General features: G+C 37.9%; 1 pseudogene across 1 annotated transcript; it reads left to right on the plus strand.

The window, feature by feature from the left end:
- The first annotated feature begins 2,374 nt into the window (after positions 1-2,374).
- LOC308430285 (heat shock protein HSP 90-alpha-like) lies at positions 2,375-4,608 on the plus strand (annotated as a pseudogene). The gene is made up of 2 exons: positions 2,375-3,295; positions 3,337-4,608. The product of its transcript is annotated as a heat shock protein HSP 90-alpha-like (transcript).
- Positions 4,609-9,671: the final 5,063 nt, after the last annotated feature.

Here is a 9,671-nt window from a genome sequence, read left to right on the forward strand (position 1 = left end):
GAAGCCTCTGATTATGTAGAATGTGTTAAGGGAGATAAGGTAGAAAATTACAAGACTATGAACACTGAAAGATATTGAACACAGCTAATACAAAATACATGCAAAAAATTAGCTAAGTATTATCCACATTTTAAAAAGAATTAATTGGCAGGACCTACTCAAACTGTACAAAGACACATATTTAGTACTGGGTTCAGAGTTCAAACCATAGTGTATCTGACTCTGAAACAGAGAGATTTCTCAAAAGATCATAGTATTTTGGATACACTTACCTCAAATGAAGTGCCAATACCTTCTGTCTAATGTCTCTCTGCCTGCGTGCTAGTCACCATGTAAAGAGTTGGGAGAAGGGGTAGAGATTTATCACAGTTAGTAAAGTGCTATGTAAGTATGAGGACCTACATTTCTTCCATGGAAGAAAGCCAGGAGCACGATGCATGTAACCCCAGTGCTGGAGAGGTAGAGATAGGTGGAGCTCTGAAGATTGCTAGCCAGACATTCCAGCCTGATCTTTGAGATTCAGGCCAGCAACATACCCTGTTTCACAATCAAGATGGATAGATAGCTCCTAGGGAATGAAATTTAGCACTGCCCTCTGGGCTAAGAATGCTGTAACATGTAAGGAGCAAATATCCAGACACAGTGCTGATACTTGACAAGAAAGATACATTTCCGTTTCTTTGAACTCCTTGTATTACATAGGAAAGAACTGGAGTAACGAGGCCACAGTCCCAAGATTTGCAGTCTGGTGTTATATTAATGTTTAAAAAGAAAAGAGAATCTTAATGTTTTCAAGTGTAATTCAGGATTCTCCCCTTAAGTGAATTTAAAACAAAACCCCACTTCCCTGGTCCAACAACACATGTGGTTACAAGTTTAGACACTTTCATGATAAATAAAAATAATGAACAAAGTTACCGAAAATTTGGCTTAACTTTAAATTCAGAAGTGTCATCACTTGGGTAGTTTTCTTTCAGTTTGAATATGAACAGGAACCCTGCATCTCCGTTGACTGAAAACATAATCACCCACAAGAATAGGACGTACTAGTTCAAAAACAAATAATTAAACTCTAACCACCAAAGCATAAAGCTTTCCGTTAAACATGGAAATGGTTTGGAGAATGAGCGTCCTGACATTGTCTGACCTGGTCTTAAGGCATCCAGTAATAGTTAGTGCTCACAGCTGGTGTTTCAGTCTGAGAAGAGAGCATCCCAAAGTCCCAGGCTTTCAAGGTAATTGATGAGAAATAAAAACTTAGGGAAAAACAGAAAACCTTGTTAGTCACTTCTAACACTCCAGCTTTTATAACACAAGTATTGCCTCTTAAAGCAGCTCATTCATTAATTAACCCTGAAATCATTAAATGTTCCTGATTCTCCCAATATAGAATTCTCTAAGTTGTTTGTAAATATACAAGGCATTTTTAACACAGTATGTATCATTTTATACAATTAATAGGAACTTCAGAAATAATTTTTACTTATGAAATGTTATTCTTAATAATTGAGTTCACATATTAATATATTATTATTAATTTAATAATTCTGTGTTTATAAATTGTTTTGTAAAGCAAATGATCCATCTGGCCTCAAGCACACTAGCTTAGACAGATATTACATAACTCTAAAATAAGTCATCTTTGTATTCATAAAGTATTATCAACTATTCAGTTTTTCTCACCTTTTCCTTGAGCCAACTTGCTGGATAACTCTAACTCCCATCTGTCGCCAAAGAAGCTTCTCTTTATAGAAGACAGAAACCATCACAGAAAAGCACAATTGGACACAGTGCAGAAATCAATAGATCATGGGAGGTCCCAGCCCCAGTGGATATACCTACATCATAGCTCTTGAATCTACAGCTCAGGGAACATTTGCGAAAGGAGAGTAGAAAGACTCTAAGAGCCTAAATACCAGAAACAGTGTCTCTTAGAAATGGTTGCCTAAAATGACAATATCAATAGACATGTTAACTTGAAAGAGGACATCTCATGTGGTCACATCCATAGACAAACAACTATAAGCAACTAAATACCACTGAGAAGGAGGGAGGGAGAATTAGCCTATCCTAGAGATGATTCTCCTAATCTGCTACAGAATTTGAAACAGTTATCCCTGAGCTCATACAAACGCAGACAATAAAAATAAACTCAGCCAGAGCTAGCTGTATTTACATATTTATGTATTTATGCATACACACATACAATATATATATATATGGGCTAATGTAAGGAGTTGGAAGTTAGAGGGAAAGTGACTTGGAAGGAGATGGGGAGGAAAGAGAAGAGTAAAGGAAATTATAAATGTTTAGAAGAGTTGGTTCAGTGTCCTGGTGTGGTTAGGCATGTATCATGCATGCTCATTCAGCCAAGATGCTTGAGGAAACCCAGACCCAAGACTAACCAATGGAAGAGGAGGGTGAGGTCTTTGTCGTTTATGCAGAAATTGCCTAGTTAATGCAGTTGATCAACAAAACTTTTTACTCGAACTAAGAGATCTTTCTGAGGAAGCTCATTTCCAGTTCATTAGATGCTCTGGATAAAATCAGATACGAGAGCTTGACAGACCATAGTAAACTCGATTCAGGAAAGGAGCTGCATATTAGCCTCATTCCCAACAAACAAGATCAAGTGCTCACTATTGTGGATATTGGAATTAAAATGACCAAGGCTGACTTGATCAATAATCTTGGCACTATTGACGAGTCAACAAGTCAGGCACCAAAGCCTTCAGGGAGGCTTTTCAGGCAGGTGCAGATATCTCTATGATTGGCCAGTTCGGTGTTGGTTTTTACTCTGTGTATTTGGTTGCTGAGAAAGTGACTGTCATCAGGAAGCATAAGGATGATGAGCAGTATGTCTAGGAATCCTCAGCTGGGGGATCCTTCACAGTGAGGACTGACACAGGTGAACCAGTGGGTCATGGAACAAAGGTTATCTTGTAACTGAAAGAAGACCAAACTGAGTATTTGGAGGAAGAAAGAATAAAGTAGATTGTGAAGAAACTTTCTCAGTTTATTGGCTATCCCATTACTCTCTTTGTGGAGAAGGAACATGATAAGGAAGTCAGTGATAATGAGGCTGAAGAAAAGGAAGAGAAATAAAAAGAAAAGGAGTCTTATAACAAGCCTGGAATGTTGCTTCTGATGAAGAAGAAGGGAAGAATGGTGACAAGGAAAACAAAAAGGAAGATAAAGGAAAAGTAAATTGATCAAGAAGAACTGAACAAAACGAAGTCGATTTGGACCAGAAATCCTAAAGGCATTACTAATGAAGAATATGGAGATTTCTACAGTCGATTTGGACCAGAAATCCTAATGGCATTACTAATAAAGAATATGGAGAGTTCTACAAGAGTTTAACCAATGACTGGGAAGAACATTTCACAGTTGAGCAGTTTCTCTGTTGATGGACAGTTAGAATTCTGCCCCCTCCCCTTTTTCTGGTCCCAACATGTGCTCATTTTGATCTGCTTGAAAACAGGAAGAAAAAGAACAACATCGAGTCATATGTTTGCAGAGTTGCTTTCATTGATAACTGTGAAGAGTTAATCCCCTGAGTATCTGAATTTCATTAGAGGGGTGGTGGGTTCTGAGGATCTCCCTCTAAATATTTCCCATGAAATACTGCAACTAAGCAAAATTCTGAAAGTTATCAGAAAGAATTTGGTCAAGAAATGCTGAGAACTATTTACTGAAATGGCTGAACATAAAGAGAACTAAAAATAATTTTATAAGCAGTTCTCAAAAAATACAAAACTTGGGACTCATGAAGACTCTCAAAATCGGAAGCTTTCAGAGCTGTTGAGATACTACACTTCTGCTTCTGGGAATGAGATGGTTTCTCTGAAGGACTTCTCCATTAGAATGAAGGAAAACCAGAAGCACATCTATACTTTCACAGGTGAGACCAAGGACCATCTTGCTAACTCAGCCTAGAATGTCTCTGAAAGCATGGCTTAGGAGCAATCTATGTGATTGAGCCCGTTCATGAGTATTGTGTGCAACATCTGAAGAAATTTGAGGGCAAGACCTTGGTGTCAGTTACCAAAGAACTGGAACTTTCAGAAGATGAAGAGGAAAAGAAGAAATAGGAAGAGAAAGAGACAAAATTTGAGAACTTCTGCAAAATTATCAAAGATATTTTCAGAAAATGGTTGAAGAGGTGGTTGTGTCAAACCTGTTGGTGACATCACTATGCTGTATTGTCACAAGCACATATGCATAGACAGCAAACATGGGAGAATCATAAAAGCTCCAGCCCTCAGAGACAACTCAACAATGGGTTACATGGCAGTAAAGAAACACCTGGAGATAAACCCTGATCACTCCATTATTGAAACCTTAGGGCAAAAGGCTGAGGCTGACAAGAATGGTAAATCTGTGAAGGATCTGGTCATCTTGCTGTATGAGACAACACTCCTGTCTTCTGCCTTCAGTCTGGAAGATCCCCAGACCCATGCTAACAGGATCTACAGGATGATCAAGCTTGGTCTAGGTATTGATGAGGATGATCCTACTGTAGATGACACCACTGCTGCCGTAACTGAAGAAATGCCACCCCTGGAAGGAGATGACGACACATCACACACGGAAGAAGTAGACTAAGCTTCCCCAGAACTATGTGTTTGAGGCTTACCTTCATTCCTTCCGATAATATATTTTTTCATGGTTTTTGTTAAGATTTAAAACATCTATGTGGCATAAAAACTAAGGGAAGATAAAATATCTTCATGTGATATTGTGACACTGCTATGTTTGACTCAAGAGGTTGATAGAACGTTTGTTGTAAGACGCAATGTAACCTACTGTTAATGTTAACTTTGTGGTCTGAAGTGTTTAGCTGTGAGCTGGATTCCTTAGTAGACCAAATTAAGATGGCTTAAGTTTCATTTTACAGTTTTTTTTCATTCCCTGTATTTAATTCTGCATGTAATAGTCTTAGAAGTAAACACAATTTAATACAACTTGACAAAGAATTTTCCCAAGTTATTTGTTTTCCAAAGTACCAAGAAGAAAACCCTAAGATTCCCTAGGTCTTGTAACTCAGTAAGACTTGTGAATGGAAATGGAAATGCTCAGTCTCATTCTGCTTTAAGAGGTTAATACAGATGAGATAAAAAGAAAAAAAAAGTATGGGAATAAATTATCAAAAATATTTAAATATAAAAGTCTGATATTATGGAACTACTAGAAGAAAATATACATTATACATATTTTCATGAAATGCTTCATAACATTGTAAGGGGAAAGAAGTTTTTAGAGGAAATCCCCCCAAAGCTCAAGAAGGAGAAGCAAGATTCATTTCACCAAACCTTGCAGCAAAAGAAAGTGTTCAGAATGAACAGAAAACCAGTAAAAACGGAGAAAATATTTGCATATTATCTGCCAATAAGAAACAATAACCCAATAAAGCAAGAAGTAACTGACCCTACCAGGCACCTCTCAAAAGAAGACATAAACATTGTCAACAGAAGTATATAAAAAGCATTTAATATAATTGGACAGCAGGGAGAAGCAAGTCAGACCCCAAGCGAGCCACCCATTCCAGTAACATCAATTGTAATGGGAAAGACAAAGGACCTCTAACACCTACAAGGTGTCATAAATGAGAGAGTAACTCAATCCAGCCACTATGGAAATAATATGGTGCTTCCATAACAGATGCAGATAAATCCATTAATCAAGCATTCCTTGGTATGTTTGCAGTAACTCTGAGATCAGCACATTTAAGTGACATTTGCATTCCTGTGCTCACCACGGCGTTGTCCACAGTAGACAGAAAGTGAAAACAACCTGTGCATATATATAAACTGTAAGTGGATAGTGATTACCAAACACACATATACTCCATGAAATACTATTAGTCAAAGAAAAGAGGACACTCTTGTATTTGTAGCATACGCCAGAAATAGAGTGAAATATAACTATCCCACCCCTAAAACACATTGTAGAACTCCGTCCTGGTAGAATCTAAAAGAAGATTGTCACAAAGAAGCTGAAGGTAGATTAGTGGTTACCACAGGTTGGAGAAATGTGAATAAAAAGAAATGATGAGTGTATACTAAACCATTATTAACTAGAAACCATCTCTGCCGTACGGCTACATGGCAGGGTAGCTAGACACACTGGTAACAGAGTGTGTGTCAGGTAAGTTATAAGAAAGTATTCTTCAAATTTACTTCCAGAAAAAGCTAGTAAATAACAGACACAACTCCCTTGATCTGGATGTTGAGCAATGTATATATTTACAACTCCTCCTGCCCCAATATGTACAGTTTTATATGTCAATATAAATTAAATGATAAATTGCTCCTCCCACTGAAAACTCAATTCCCATAGTATAACCCAATGGATCCCATGAAATCCATATTAATTATGAGTTTTGACAGCATGAGAGCAAGAATATCTTTGTTTTTACTCATTGTTGAATTCTCTATATCTTAGGTTAGGAATGACTATGTGAATATCCAATTCATTAATGAACAATTTTTCTTTTTTATTGGTTATTTTACTTATTTACATTTCAAATGTTATCCGCTTCTCTGTTTTCCTCTCCAAAAAGCCCCCCTCCCACCCTCCCTCTCCTTTGTCCTCATGAGGGTACCCTCTCCATTCCCATCTCACCACACTAGCATCCACATATGCTGGAGTGTGAAGCCTCCACAGAACCAAGGGCCTTCCCTCTGTTTGATGCCAGATAAGGCCATCCTCTGCTACATGTGCAGCTGGAGTCACGGCTCCACCCCCTCCATCTTCTGTGATTATTTTGTTTCCCCCTTCTAAGTAGAACTGAAGTATCCACACTTTGGTCTTGCTTCTTCTTACGTTTCATATGATTTGTGAGCTGTTTCCTGAGACTTGGAAAGGTTAAGACAGCTTCCCTACTTGTGGCTGAGCACTCCTCCATCATGAATTCTTGGCTCTTTGTCCATTTATGGAATTCTATCTGTCTTCTACTTCTTCATAGAGGGTGAGTGCAACACTGATCTATGTCTGTAAACATAGACAATTATGACTACTATAAAAAATAGTAGTAGCCTCTCCCATAGGAACTGTGAACAACTAGGACTTTCCCAACCAAGGGCTCTTGAAAAAAATTTAATGAACTTTGCAAGAATTCTATCCAAGGGAGTGGACTTCCAACAGTCATATTACTATTGAACTAAGGGCACGTTTTGCCTAGTCAGGCAACATTGGAGATTTTTAGGGTTCACAGTTAGTACATTTATTATTGTTTTTAAGTTTGGGGTTATTTTAACCATTTTTCAGTATTTCATTTTAGTTTATATATTCTAGTTTTTAATCCATCAGGATTTAATATAATTTCTTTATTAGTTGTATGAAATTTGGAGTGCCTGTGTTTTCTTTTTCACCGTTTGCTTAGAATTCATGTTTTAATTTTTGAAATTTGGTATAAAAGCTTTACCCCTGGGGATATTCCATAACCTGATTGTGCAATTATAATTCTATAATTACCTCTGTACATTGAAATTGACATTTTTAATACTATACATTTTATTTTTTAACTATCCAGTACATTGTCAATATCTCTTAAAAAGCTCAAAATCATATATACGCAAGTAGCACTAAATGAACTGAGCAGTGTGTGTGGGGGGGGTGTATGAAGAAGCCATGTATTTAAAAGTGTGTGTGTGGGGGGTGTATGAAGAAGCCATGTATTTGAAAGTGTGTGGGGGGGTGTATGAAGAAGCCATGTATTTGAAAGTGTGTGTGTGTGGGGGTGTATGAAGAAGCCATGTATTTGAAAGTGTGTGGGGGGGTGTATGAAGAAGCCATGTATTTGAAAGTGTGTGTGGGGGGGTGTATGAAGAAGCCATGTATTTGAAAGTGTGTGGGGGGGTGTATGAAGAAGCCATGTATTTGAAAGTGTGTGGGGGGGGTGTATGAAGAAGCCATGTATTTGAAAGTGTGTGTGTGGGGGGGGTGTATGAAGAAGCCATGTATTTGAAAGTGTGTGTGGGGGGGGTGTATGAAGAAGCCATGTATTTGAAAGTGTGTGTGTGTGGGGTGTATGAAGAAGCCATGTATTTGAAAGTGTGTGTGGGGGGGTGTATGAAGAAGCCATGTATTTGAAAGTGTGTGTGGGGGGGTGTATGAAGAAGCCATGTATTAGAAAGAAGGTGAGGATGGGAAGAACAACATGGCAGGTATTGAAGGGATAAAAGGGAAACAGAAAAGTAATGTAATTTTATTTTAATTTTAAAAAGTAAAAATTTAATAAAAGAAAGATTATAAATTCGGGTGGGGTTTGAGGTGAGGGAGGAGCTGGCAGGAGTCGGAGAAGGATGAACATAATCAAATTACATTGTATGAAATTTTCAAAAAATAAGTAAAAATATTATTTAGAAAAAGAACAGAGTATTTCCATATTGTCCGCCACTTCTGTGACTTTCCTTCTATTTTATTTTTCTCCCAACCAACCTCTTCAGTGTAAAGGACTTACATTCACCTTTTACTGAGTCAGGTCTACTGGAGTCTGCTCTCTAAAAGCTTCTCTTTCCCTTATAGAGGTCTTTGTGCCTGCATGTCTGCAGGTGTTTTGTTGACATACATCTGCCTCAACAACTCCTGCTGTTTTACACTCTTGTCCCACTTCCTTTGGACTCCTATCCTCTCCCTGAGAAAACCCTATGCATTTGTAGTTGGCCCCTAGTGGTTAGCGTTCATTGGCTCAGTTCTGCAGTGCTGAATCACACTTTTCTTCCAGTTTGTCCCACTCCAGGTTCAGTAAACTTGATTCTCAGAGTTTCTGCAGTTTGCAAATAAGAATTTCTCAGGCAGTTTTTTGTTGTTGTTTTGTTGTTTTGTTTTGTTTTGTTTTGTTTGTGGAGGAGAGGGTTAACCAGGCAGGATCAGCCGGTCACTTGGATGTAGGTATGTATGTATAGCTATCAGTTACTTCTTAAAGTCTTTCACACACACATATACATACATATACATAAAAATTATGTGTATAGATGTATACATGTATGTGTATACTTGAAAATTAAAATACAATCACACTATTTTCCCCTTTCCCTTTTGTCCCTTCAAAACCTCCCATGCGGTTCCTCTTATCCTCACCCCATTTTACACAAATACACAAATAGCCTCTACGTATAAACACACACACACACACACACACACATACACAATGTATATGAATCAAATCTACACTTGTCCAAATGAAACACAGCACTCAGTAATTACTGTGTAGAAGTATGTTCCCTTTCATGGTTTCCTCAACACTCCCAATTGTCTTAATTTCTGTTTTTCATATTTCTCACCAAAAATTTGTGGTATTATTTGTTTTACCATGCCTTCTGTGACCATGCCATCTAGAGCCAAGTGGAAAGAGGACAAGTTGGAAAAAGGAAGCAATTGGTAGCCCCTGCATGTTATTGGGATAAAGTTATATCAAACGTAAGAAGGTTCCTCTTCAAATTCTGCTCTCTTATGAATTCCACGTGAAATTTTCTTCTCCCAACACAAGTGTCTCCATTAGAATTGTTTCCTAGAATGTGTGAAACCTTTGTTTCTCTCAGCACCACATGGAACAAGATATTGTGGTACATGACTGTTTTCCCAGAACTTGGAAGAACAAGGCAAGATGATCATGAACTCAAGGCCATCCTCAGCTACAAAGCAAGTGTATAGCTGTCCTGGCC

The sequence above is a fragment of the Micromys minutus genome (assembly GCF_963924665.1).
Source record: "Micromys minutus genome assembly, chromosome: 15".
In the NCBI taxonomy this organism is placed as follows: domain Eukaryota; kingdom Metazoa; phylum Chordata; class Mammalia; order Rodentia; family Muridae; genus Micromys; species Micromys minutus.